This window comes from Rattus norvegicus, chromosome 10 (assembly GCF_036323735.1).
Source record: "Rattus norvegicus strain BN/NHsdMcwi chromosome 10, GRCr8, whole genome shotgun sequence".
Classification (NCBI taxonomy): domain Eukaryota; kingdom Metazoa; phylum Chordata; class Mammalia; order Rodentia; family Muridae; genus Rattus; species Rattus norvegicus.
Window position 1 is genome coordinate 88,209,304 of NC_086028.1, and position 13,155 is coordinate 88,222,458.

Sequence of the window (13,155 nt, forward strand, 5' to 3'; positions counted from 1 at the left end):
GGCTGCTATAACCAAATGGTGTGCCTGGCAGTGACCTCAGTCAGCACGGTTTGCCAAACACAAATCACTTCTGACCCTAGAAGTCTCTTGAATGCTTGCAACTTGAGGCAAACTGCCAGAACCACTCGGTGCAGACCTAGATATCCAGAACTTTCACCGGTGCCTCTCCATTCTCCTTTCTACTCAGAGCACCAGCCCTAACTGGGTGTCACAGCATACATTTATAATCCCTACCCTTAGGAGGTGGAGACAGGGGGATCAAATATGTGAGACCAGTCTCAGACACAGTGAATTCAAAGCCAACCTGGGCTACATGATGAGACCCTGTCTCAGAAAACAACCAAACATCTTGTAGAAGCCAAGAAGCTACTCTTGCTGGGCCGTGGTGGTGCACCCCTTTAATCCCAACACCCAGGAGGCAAAGGCAGGCGGATCTCTGAGTTGGAGGCCAGCCTAGTCTACAGAGTGAGTTCCAGGACAGCCAAGGCTACACAGAGAAACCCTGTGTCAGAAGAGGAGGAGGAGGAGGAGGAGGAGGAGGAGGAGGAGGAGGAGGAGGAGGAGGAGGAGGAAGAGGAGGAGGAGGAGGAGGAAGAGGAGGAGGAGGAGGAAGAGGAAGAGGAAGAAGAAAAAGAAGAAGAAGAAGAAGAAGAAGAAGAAGAAGAAGAAGAAGAAGAAGAAGAAGAAGAAGAAGAAGAAGAAGAAGAAGAGGAAGAAGAAGCAACTACCTACTCTTAAATGATACCAAGGACCAGTTAGTTTAAATAAATAACTAAAAGGCTTCCCTTCACAAGACAGGAAAACCACTGCTCTGTTTAGGTTCTGCCAGACTGGAATCTTCAGAGGTCAGATTAGGGTCAAGGGACGAAGATAACTCAAGAGTCTGTAGTCATGGCCAAACTGTAAGCTCCTCACCAAGCCCAGAGCCTTCTGGCTCCCTTTAAAATAAGGTGTCAATAGGGACCCCCACTTATGCTACCCATACATTTGGGTGTGACTGTTGCGGTGAGCATAGAGACATCTGAAGACTAGCTGGGGAGGACAGAGTTCCTTACGGGTTGTGGTGCAGCTGTACAAGGGCTGGGACTTGTGTTGGCATCCTTCCTCAGACCTTACACACCATATTCAAATGGAAGGTTTCTGTGTTTCAGGAAGCTTCATCCTTGCTGCCGTCTGTTTAAATCCTTTCCTGACATTTCTGAGACCCAGAGGCTCAAGTCCCATCTCAATGGGACTCCGGCACCGTTAGACGGCTCACAGTGTACCAGGTTAAGTCCTTCTGATTCCTGAGGACCGTGGCTTGGTTACGGGCCAAAGTCCACCCTCAGGGGCCTGCTGGTCAGAGTTGGCACCGGTCATCTGCTCTCTCCATTGGCAAAGTCTCTTCTGGGAACTCAGCCCAGAGAAGAGATCACTGGAGCCCTATTTTCTCAGTGGTCTTTAACCGAAGATTTTGACGTAAGAGCTCTGAGAGCAAAAGGCTGTTTTCTGAAACTCAGATTTATTTTTAAAAAAAATCACCAGAGTGTCCCAGTCCCTTGCAAATGCAGGTCCCAGGGGCAGAGGATATGGCTCAGTGAGTAAGAGCAGTTTCTGGGCAAGTGTGAGGATCTGAGTTTGAATCCCCAGCATCTGTAAGAAAAACCTGGCATGACTGTGCATGTAACCCCAGCACTGTGGATGTGCAGGCATGTAACCCCAGCACTGTAGATGTTCATGCATGTAACCCCAGCACTGTGGATGTTCATGCATGTAACCCCAGCACTGTGGATGTGCATGCATGTAATCCCAGCACTGTGGATGTGCATGCATGTAACCCCAGCACTGTGGATGTGCATGCATGTAACCCCAGCACTGTGGATGTGCATGCATGTAACCCCAGCACTGTGGGGGTACACGCATGTAACCCTAGCACTGTGGATGTGCATGCATGTAACCCCAGCACTGTGGGGGTGCACGCATGTAACCCCAGCACTGTGGAGATGGAAGTGGGGTGCTCTGACTATCAGCTTAGCTCCAGGTTCAGTAATAGACCTTGTCTCAAGGGAATGAGACGGAGAGTCAAAGAGCAGGACACTCAGTGTCTTCCCCTATCCTCAGTGCTTATATGCACACACACCCACACACATGTGCACATACACCCATTACATAGACACAAATATGGACCCCAATATTTTTAAATGCAGGCTTCTGGACTCCTACCCACACATGCAGAGCCAGAATCTATAATGACAAGAGTCAGGCATGATAGTGCACGCCCATAATCTCAGCAAAGGCTGGAGAGTTCAAGGCCAACCTGAGCTATGCAGTAGGACTTTTGTCTCAAAATCCAAGGGCTGAGGAATGGAGCTGTGTCTGTCTCACTTTCCTGCCCTGTAAAAGCCTTGGGTTTGAGCCCAACCATGGGCCATCACAGACACTCAAACATATGCAAAGACTCTCTCGGGTTAGAAGCAGCCTTAAAGGCTCACGGGTGATTCCAGTTCACAGTACTTGTTGGGCTAAAAATGAGGACCAAGAGTTTGGAGAGAGGGCACTTGCTGTACTGACTGGCCATGTAATACACAGGTTTGTCAGGGTTATGGCTCTGCAGATCCTATGAATTTGAGCTTTCGCTGACCAAAGTAGAGAAAGAATTCAACTCAGGTGATGGAGTCAACGTCCTCTTGGACCCTTTCTTTTGTTCATACTGTCTGTCTCTCTGTGTCTCTGTCTCCCTCCCTCCACAGAGTCTCTGTCTGTAACGCAGACTGACCCTGACCTCACTGCCCTAGTGTCCCAGCTTCCCTAGGGTCGGGATTACAGGACATGCCCGCATGCTGCCAGATCCTTCCTAACTTCTGAGTCACAGGGTTAGGTCATGGAGTCAACAGTGGAACAAGGAAGACTCAGCCCAGAGCCTGTAGAGCGGAGACGAGCTCCTGTCCGTCAGTCAGCAGATGAAACTGTGGTCAGAAAACAGTGGGCTGAGAGAGCAGAGAAAGATGCCCGTGCCCTGAGAGGGCAGCGGGAGGAGAAGGACCCCCTGCAGTAGGGGAGGGCACATCTGGGAGTCAAAGCTGAAGTCCCGAATGCCTTCGTCCCTCTCCTAGAAGATACAAGCGATACCAGACAGCAGATGGCCTAGGTGTGGCCGCAGAGTAGGCCTGGGGCGGCCTTGGGTTTACAGTGGAGCTGAGAAAGCTGTCAGAAGGGCAGTCCGGTAACGAAGCAATGAATTCTGGTGTTGGGTTATGAGGAGCCTAGCAGGGGATTGGCCCAAATCAGGCTTCTCTGTTTGTATAAAGCCCCACAATCATGTGTACAAGAATTGTTGAAATAAATGGATACTTTCACATTTTTAAAATAATTAAGCTGGGCGTGGTGCACACTTGCAGTCCCAGCTCTCCTGAGTAGGAAGATTATGGGCTTGTTAGTGGGCTCTCACTCCCCTTCCATAGATAGATATACATGGATACATATATATGGTACTATAAATATAGCATGCATATATATAGCATGCATGTGCACTCAAAACTCAAGAACTACGAAAGGCTTAAAGTGAAAGTGTACTCCACATCCATCCCATGGTTCGCATATGTGCACACAGCGTGTCCAACCGCCACCCTGGGGCAAACGGTGGCACGTGTGTGGCTTCTTGTCCCCCAGTATATCTTAAATAATTGATAGCTGCTACCAAAAAGTGTCTTTGACCCAACTCCCCTTTCCTTGATGACAGAATACACCATCGCCCGAATCTGCTGTGCTTTGTTAACCGGTTTCTTGCCAATGGACCCAGATTGGCTGTAGTGAGTAAGAATTCACAATAAGGGGTGGGGATTTAGCTCAGTGGCAGAGCGCTTGCCTAGCAAGTGCAAGGCCCTGGGTTCGGTCCCCAGCTCCGAAAAAAAGAAAAAAAAAGAATTCACAATAAATATGTAGTGGGTAATAAAGTCCCGAGGTAGCGATGCTGGGTCAGAGGGCACCTACATTAAAATTTCTTCAGTGTGGCCAAATGGCTTTTTACTCACACATCACACACACACACAGTCACAAACACACACTCATACATACACACATACATACACACACACACACATTCACACAGTCACACACACATACATACTCATACATACACACACAGTCACACACACATACATACTCATACATGCACACACACACACACACACACACACACACTCACACCCACTCTGTTTCCAAAGCCCCTTGCTAAATGCTATATACTGTCAGAAATCTGATAAATTGGAGCCTGTATTGATAATAGTTCTAGTCTTCAGTTTGTCTTACAATGAATGGCGTCAGATGGTTCTGTTTGATCATTTGGGTTTTCTGTATGAGGCCTCTGGATACCCTCTGCTCGTTTTCCTGGGTTATTGATCAATTTCTCGGTGCTTTGTAAGAAGCCCTCCATGCATTAGGGCACCAGCCTTTTAAAAATAACTTGTACGTAGTTTTGTAATCAGTGGCTTCTCTTTTAACTGTGCTTATGGCCTCTGCCCTGTATACATCTGTAGACAGTCAAATTTATCGGCTTTTCTATGTGTTTCCTACAGTTTCTGTTATGCTTTTAAAGTCCTTAAAAGGGATTGGACCTGCTGAATCTGCTAAGACAGCCAAACAACACCCTTTAGGCTCTGTGCAATACAGAACTGAACTTCCAGAGAGATGTTTGTGGATGTCTGTCTGTCTGAATTCATTTGAGGAAGAAGGGTTCTGTGACTGCTGCCAAGAAGCCTCTGCAGAGTTCCATGTGGTGAGCCCCTTCCCTCCCAGGCCACTGCTCCCCACACTGTTCTGAGGGATCCCAGTTTGTCAAGGATGACCCTCTTGCCCCACTGCATTTAATGTATTTAAATACATTAATTTAATGTATCTAATGCCCTGTGCCTCCCCCTGGACAGCATCTTCACAGTGCCCAGCACCAGGGCTTTGCCCAAGAAGACCATCCATATACAGAAGTAGATCAGATCATCACCCAGCTCAGCCATGACTTTACGGACACGGCCTCTGGAGCCAAGCTTCCCACGTGAGCACAACCTGCCCCCCTTCCGGAGAGAAGGAACCCTGAGGTTAACAGCATCAGGAACTAGACTGTCCCTTTCTTTCTCTCCCTCCCCATTCCTTCCCACTCTCTTAGGCCCAGTTTGTATCTGGGGTAGCCATTGACACGGTGGAGAGTGAATAGCTTTGGCTAGCTAGAAATGACTGTAGCGAGCTCCTCCAAGCTCTTCCAAGATGGCTGACAAGCAAGGTCCTTTTCACTTTCTACCCCAGGAAAGATTGCATAATGAGAAACTTGGGGCCTTTTGTACCCAACTTTCCCCCACTGTGCACCAAGTACAGAGACTCTCCCACTTGGGGCTGGGACTTCCCACTGTCACCTGAATCATTACCTCTGGATTCAGCTTAGGCAGCGGGCTCTGCAGCTACCAAAGGGCGCAGGTACCGAGTGGAGCAACCTCTGACCCATCTATGACCAACTCCAACCACGGATCTTAGAGCCAAAAGACGCACACAGCCCTGACTGCCCCTGCAGTGGTAAACTCACACAGAGCCCGCCCACCACCTTCCACATGCCAACCCCGGCAGGGGAAGCATCACAGGCTACTTCCTTGTTCTCAGCCCAGATCAGCAGGCTCCCTCATTAGGGGCTGCAGAGGTGGGGCCTTCATCTCAGAGGCTATGTTTCTGTCTCCACAGGCTGTAGGGTCCCTGGCTTCTGACTGTGACCCACTCTATCTTGAGACTCCACCCTCTAGCCAGCCATCTCATCTCAGAGCAGCATCTCCCGGGATGGAGAAGGAAAGGAGCAGACAGACTCCCAGGTATCCCAGGGCAGAATGGGACAGTGGACAGCAGAACGGCACCAGCTGAACCCGCAGAGGCTGGCGAGGTGCCTAGACCAGAAGCAAACAGTCAGGATCTGGGGACATCAGTCGGTGTGTTTGTCCCTCCTCCCTCCCCTACCAAAGTGACTTTGGACCAGCTCTGCCCTTAGGGACCTCTGCTCTGACCCAGACCTGGCACTCGCTGGCCATGGCACTTGCTGGCCACAAGCGCAAGATCTAGTTCCCTAGTGTTGGGAAGAAGCCAGGGGCTTTCTGGCCACACACCTCATTTTTTTTGTCCCATGAGCTTCTAGTCTCTGCAGTGCCAAGACAAATGCTAGCAGACATGGCTTCTCCTTTCCTCTTCCATGCCCCAAGTCAAAACCCCTAGCCTCCTGTCTGCCCTTGGCCCACCCACAGAACTGCCTCTCCCTTCCTGACGCCCTTCTCTGGCAGCCCTCAGACAGAGCTGCTGAGTTTTAGACCATCTAATCCCCCAGGCCTCCGGGAAGATGGCTCCTAGAACCTGAGTACTCTGGGCAGCCCCTGGCTCTATTCCCCACAGGCCGGCCAGCTCCCCTGATGCTGCTTCACAGTCTCGGACCAGCTGTCAGCCCATGGGGACTCCACAGCAGGTGGGCCTGCAGATGACCCCCCTGACTTCCCTTTCCCTTTTGCTCCCTCCCTCTGCTAGCCAGTCAGTATAGAACCCCATTGCTCCCACCGCTTTGTGGCCCCCAGCCTCTCCATGCCTTGTCTCCCAGGTCCAGCCCCTGCTCAGAACACTGCCCCTAGGAATTCCAGAGACAGATAGAACCAGATGCAGGGTCTACCTGGTCAGCTGCCCACTGACTAGAGCTAGCTGGGATAGCAGGGAGACCAGAGCTTAAGCACCCCCAAAAAGCCAGTAGCCCCAGCCCTTGGGGGGTGCGACTATAATGCTATCTGTGCGATGCCAACACGCTGCCAATCTGCCAGGTCCTGACTAAAGGAGTCTGGCCTGGGAATGCCTTCCACCTCTGTCCACACAGGACACCAGACAGAACTCTGCAGTAGGCTTGTCCAGCCACAAGCAGCTACCCACAGAGAGGAGGTTGGCACGGGGTGGTGGGGTGCACAAAGAAGCTGGAGCAGTAGCCCAGCGACTACTCCACCCCACCCCCACCAAGCACTTGCCTCTTCTCAGAGACAAGGGATAGTTGGTGTTGCCCACCCCCACGGCAGCCTCCCTTTCCACAGGCATGTGGTCTCTCCTGCTCTCTGAAAGGGCTGTTTATATCCCCTCCCCCACCCCCACCCCCACGCTCACACAGATCTTCGGGAACATATGAAGCAGAGGAGGGGCTTAGGCTGCGGTACTCCCAGCACACCCTCCCCCATGCACTTAGCTGAAACCTGGCCTCGACCTTTCCCCCGGGCCCAGGATGAAGCTGGGGGCCTCTGGGGAATGCTCTCATCTCTTCCCTGCACCCTAGTCAGTTGGAGCTTCCCACCCAGAGCACTGTTGTCCCGGGGTCAGTGTCTCACCTGCCAACTGTGCGTCACCCTCTTCCCTCCCTCCCCCCAGGACCTCCTCCCATTTCTTACAGCCACGCCATTAATCTGGAGACACAAATGGGTTTGCTATTGATTCCTTGGCCACTGTTTCTTATTACAATTTGTACTGTGGTCCTTCTCACCCTCTCTGCCTGTGTGTTTGTCTCTTTAAATGCTGAAGCTGCCAGAAGTCTGGTGCTATTCTGTCTCCTTTTGGAGGAAGAAAGGGGGGCCTACTGTGGGTGAGGGCCTAAGTTGTCAGTTTGGAAACAGAGCAACCGCGTGCCAAGCTCCTCGGAGGCCCTGTTCGGCCTTTTAATGCCATTTTCTTTAAGTTTTACAGTCTTGATTGGGGACATGTCAATAAGATTGTTAATAACCTAGAGCGGAGAAGACCAGGCTGGAGTCCAGTGCGTTGGTGTCCAGGCTGCCCTTCAGTAACCGTAGACACAGGTCAGGGTCCAGTCAACCGCCAAGCACTCACTGGAGAGCAGCGTGCGCCCCTGCAAAGGAGGCTGCGTGAGCGCCTCGCCTGGGACCAGGAGCGGTCAAGACACCTGTTCCTGCCTTGTCCCCTCTTCCCTGTCCTGTCTGGCACTTTAAGCTGTTTAGTGAGCAGTCACCTACAGAGAGAAGCTTGTTGCCTGCTGTCATGACTCCTGTCCAGTAGGTATCATTGCCCAAGTCCCTCTCTTCTTCCCCAGTGCCCAGGCAGTGACTTACTTCGGGACCCTCCTGGGGACAATGCCTGTCTTCTTATGGTCTATGGGAATACGTGTTCCCTGCCTGCTTCCCCAGGATGACACCTCCCAGGGAGGGGGGAAGAACTTCCTTGTGCCTTCCTCAGACCCCGATCTACACTACTTCACGCTTCACGGTAAGAGCCTGTGGAACTAGGTTCTGATACCCTCACATCTCATGCTGCCAAGACCCACGCCCACCTCACGCCTGGTCCGTCCCAAGCGTGACCTTGAACACCTGTCAGGCCAAAATCTCAGTCGCTTTATCTGTTCCCACTTCCAGCCGTAGGTTTAGGTTAGAGGGGAGCCGTGAACACCAAGACCCAACTCGGACAGATGGCTGCTGTCGGACGCATTCAGGCCCCTTTGTGGCTCCTTGACCAGGGAGTCAAGTCCACTTTCCACAGACCCTTCTTCCCCAGCAGGTGACCTAGACTTGGAACCAGATGCCACCATGTCTGGCCACCATCCACCTTCATCACGTGTCACTTTATGTCTCGCTTAGAAGAGAAGTGGCTTTCAGTGCTGTGCCCTCTGGCCTACCTAACACCTCTGTCAGTCTCCTGCTCCACCCTGCCACCTCTCCTATGCTGCCATTCTTGAGGCTGTTCTGTCCTGGAAGTGGGTTCAACAGCTTGAATGAGACAACACCCCCTGGTCTTTGGTGACTTCCTGTATCCACTTACCACCCCTGTCCTGAGCTTCAGGTGGCTTTGCCTGCAGCATGGCACTGCAATTGTCTAGTCCACGGTCATCTGAGAGCTTGGTAATGACCCAAGTCAGGTCCCCTTTCTCCCCACTTTAGCCTGGTCTCTCACCCTCTTCCTGATCATCGTCCACTGGCTTATCCATTCCATCCGGGCCTTAGTTAGGTTCCTACTCTGTCAGCTCCCACTATCTGGCCCTTTTCTCATTGGAACTTCACTTCTTTTTTTTTTTTTTGGTTCTTTTTTTTGGAGCTGGGGACCGAACCCAGGGCCTTGCGCTTCCTAGGCAAGCGCTCTACCACTGAGCTAAATCCCCAACCCCCGGAACTTCACTTCTGCTATGTGACCTACACCAGTAATTCTGCCCAACACATTTTTTATGTGCATGTGCATGTTCATGTGTGGCTACACATGTGTGTGCAGGTGCACATATGTGTACATGTGGCAGATGGAGAATGACCTCAGACGTCATCCGGAACAATCACCTATCTCCTTTGAAACATGGTCTTATTGGTCTAGAGAGCCCCGGGGTCCCATCTCCTCACCAGTGCTGGTATCACAAGCACATGCCACCGTGAGCAGTATTTCTTTTACATGGGCTTTACATGGGCTTCGAACTCAGGCCCTAATGCTCGCACGGCATGAACTTTACCTACTCCTCTGTCCCCAGACCTTCCCGTATCCTGCAGAACTCCAGAATAAGGAGGGATCTGCTGAGTGAGGAGGATCTGGCTGAGACAAACCTGATCGCTTATTCCTCCACATCTTGAGGTAAGGGGTGTGGCCAGACATAATGCAAGCCTTTAACCCCAGCACCAGGGGAGCATCGACAGGCAGATCTTCAAGTTCAAGGCCAGCCTGGTCTGCATAGTGAATTCTAGGTGTACTGTCTGGTTTTGGGTGTCAACTTGACACAAGCTGGAGTTATCACAGAGAAAGGAGCCTCTCTCGAGGAAACCCAGCTGTAAGGCATTTTCTCAATTAGTGATCAAGGTGGGAGGACCCAGCCCATTGTGGGTGGTGCCATCCCTGGGCTGGTAGTCCTGGGTTCTATAAGAGAGCAAGCTGAGCAAGCCAGGGGAAGCAAGCCAGTAAGTAACATCCCTCCATGACCTCTGCATCAGCTCCTGCTTCCTGACCTGCGTGAGTTCCAGTCCTGACTTCCTTTGGTGGTGAACAGCAATGCGAAAAGTGTAAGCTGAATAAACCCTTTCCTCCCCAACTTGCTTCTCGGTCATGATGTTTGTGCAGGAATAGAAACCGTAATTAAGACAGTAGGCCAGCCAGGGCTACATAATGAGACCTGTCTCAAAGAAAGAAAGAGAGAGAGAGAGAGAGAGAGAGAGAGAGAGAGAGAGAGAGAGAGAGAAAGGTAGGTAGGTTTGGGTGAGATTGTTTCTGAGTCTCTTCTAGCTAGTGGGGATACCTTGACCTCATCAAATCTCACATTTGACCCTGTCCTGCCCAAAATTTATCCTCAGTACAAGACCTGGCACCCTCTGCCTTCTGTTCTTGAGATGCTCTGTCCCTCTCTCTGCATTCCAGGCCCACACACTTACTCTCTTGATCTTCCTGCTGAATTCACCCACCTCCTCCATCTCTGCCGACCCCTCCTCCAGCCCCTGTCTGGCCCAGTGAGGTCCTAGTCTTTGCTTCAGAGTCTGTTCAGCCTCTGTACCTGTCCCTTATTGTCCCCTAGGGACTCTTGCACATGCTGGGCAGCTGACCTCTGAGCTGTGTCCCAGCTATGTCTGTGAGCCCTCACAGCTGCCTGGACCTAGGTTCAAGTCCAAGCCTCGCTTCATAACTCCATAAGCTTTGAGAAATGAACGTCATGGTAGTTCCTATCCTTGGGAAGTTACAGGCATCAAACTGCGCGTGCGTGAAGTGCTTGGCACATTGTCTCAACAGGCTGGTGTGAACTCCGGGCACTGTGCTCTCCCTCCACACACTGAAGATCGGTGTATTCCCTCCGTCTTTCTTGTCCTACAACTTATGTCCTTGTCTATGGTATAAGTTGTGGATGAACCAGCTGGGGATGCAGCTCTGTCCTTAAGAGTGTTTGCCTGGGTTGGGGATTTAGCTCAGTGGTAGAGCGCTTGCCTAGCAAACACAAGGCCCTGGGTTCGGTCCCCAGCTCCGAAAAAAAAAAAAAAAAAAAAAAAAAAAAAAAGAGTGTTTGCCTGGCAGGCACAAAGCCACGGGTTCAAGCCCCAGCACTACATAAACTGGTGTACACCAGTAATCCCAGCCTTCAGAAGGTGCAGGTTCTGGGTCGTCGGCAGCTACATAGCAAGTGTGACGGCAGCCAAGGATATTTGAGATGAGATTGTCTCAAAATGAAATGTAAGTAAACCTATGGTTGGGGTTGCTAAAGGGCATGTGACACTTGTCCTCAGGCCCTACTAATGTTACCCCTCCCGTCTCCGGGAAGATCTCTACATGGAAAAGGAGAAGTAGTTGAGCCTTGAGACCGACTTCTACATCCCACAAGTCCCTCAAAGGCTGCAGCGTCTGGGATCCTGGTACCCAAGTCTAGCTGTTTTCTCCCTGGGCAAGGCCTGAGAGGTGCAGGGACTCCTGGAGGGCTACTGGAAGGAGAGCACAGGAGTGGGAAGCTTGGGGAAGCTATTCTCATGAGAGGAGCAGTCTGCACTGGCCTGCCCTGAGATGAATCAGATGACTTCCTACACAAGAGCATAGCACATCCTTCCTAGCCACACTCGCTGGTTATAGAGAGGCCCTGGGATCTGCCCTCCTGACCATCCTCAGCGAGGTCCAAGGGGCTGCTTCCTCCTCGCACCTTTATTGCTGCTTCAGTCGCTGGAACCTCTCTGCGCATCAGTCTCTGTAAATGCATGAAGTTCAGCCACTGTCGATCCTTCCCTGCAGCCTAAGAGACAGGCTCAGAAAAGGGACAAATGTGCAATAAATGAGGGAATCAAGGTTGACCCCAATCTAGAGCTCAAGACCTTTCTTTTTTGTTTTTGTTTTGTTTGTCTGTTTGTTTGTTTGTTTGCTTGTAGAAAGGGGCTCACTATGTGTGTGGCATTGGCTGTCCTGGAGCTTGCCAGAGATCTGTCTCTGCCTCTTGAGTGCTGGGACTAAAGTCATTTACCACCATGCCTGACTCTAACTTGTTTGTGGGTTTGTTTGTTTGTTTGGTTGGTTGGTCAGTTGGTCGGTCAGTTGGTCAGTCAGTCAGTCAGTCGGTCAGTCTGTTTGCTTGTTTAAGACAGGTCTCCCTATATAGTCCTGGCGAGGCTAGAACTCACAGTATTTAAATAAATTAACTAAATCTCAAGGCTATTCTTGTCCACTGCATTTTTCTGCCACCTGGACAGACCCAGTCTGTGATATTAGGCCTCAGACTGGGAACCAGGATTGAGTAGCTTCACCAACAACAGTCCCTGGATGTCACATGCCCAGGACAACCCTCCCCATCCCCATTATCTGGAGTTACCAAAGCAAGATCTGGGCCCTTTACTCAGCCAGCTTGGCCCTTTAGCAGGAAAACTTGGAGAGAATTAGCTAAAGGACAGAAAGAGCACCAGGAAGAAGGGGCCTCAGGCCTCCTGGTGGTGAGGGTCCTGAGGGAGGGTAGAACTCTCCCTCTGATAAGGCAAAAGAAAACCCTAAGTGAACAGAAAAGGTACTGACCAGGGGACTCCTGGGCTGCGCAGAGGCCAAAGGGTCAGGCCATAGCTACGGCACTGTGGTAAGGAATGCCACAGGCGACCTCTAAGGGGAGCACAGGCAAGCACCAACCCAAGAAAGCAGCAACCTCTGGAGCCCGTCTAATGAGGGAGACAGTCCTATTCTTGTGACGTTCCCAACAGGAGGGCCACCAACTGGAAGACACAGCTCCTGACCCATGAGAAGGGAGGCGGAGCGGGGAAGGCCAAGCCAGCGTGGCTGGCCAGGGACCTTGTAGTGGAGCTGAGAGGGTTCAAGATAGGTGTGGATCCTTCCCCTGGGAAGTGAGATGCAGTCATAGGACAGTCAAGAAGTCCAGCTGGATCTGCACAGAGCTAGGACCCAAAGAGATGAGTGAATGTTATGGGGGCCAGGGAATCACGCAACTGAACCCAAACTGGTCTTAGGGGGCCACCAGCAAAAAAGAAAAAGCCACTCACGACAAGGAAAAGTATCCCCAGGAGAAGCAAAGGTATCAGTCACAGAGACTGTAGAAGTTTAGGTTCTGGACCTTGGATTAAGGCTAGATACATAGAGAGACCCAGATTCTGACCCCAGGGCCGTCCACTGTGAAAAGGCCCCATCTTGCCTGTCTGAAGGCACACCTGGTCAGGGCTTACCAGAGGTCGAGGTACCTAACACAGAATG

General features: G+C 51.3%; 1 long non-coding RNA gene and 1 other non-coding gene across 8 annotated transcripts in view; one reads left to right on the forward strand and one right to left on the reverse strand.

The window, feature by feature from the left end:
* LOC120095185 (uncharacterized) overlaps positions 1-13,155 on the reverse strand; it is a 31,738-nt gene that overhangs the window by 16,056 nt on the left and 2,527 nt on the right. The gene's annotated exons all lie outside the window — the stretch shown is intronic.
* Positions 610-10,033, forward strand: Dbf4b (DBF4B-CDC7 kinase regulatory subunit). 7 transcript variants are annotated; one of them, XR_010055818.1, is made up of 7 exons: positions 610-4,753; positions 4,902-5,026; positions 5,701-5,939; positions 6,394-6,463; positions 8,069-8,241; positions 9,482-9,582; positions 9,936-10,033. It is a non-coding gene; the product is annotated as a DBF4B-CDC7 kinase regulatory subunit (transcript). The 7 variants fall into 7 exon arrangements; XR_010055819.1 differs by lacking the exon at positions 8,069-8,241; XR_010055823.1 differs by having other exon boundaries at positions 5,701-5,825; positions 8,069-9,582.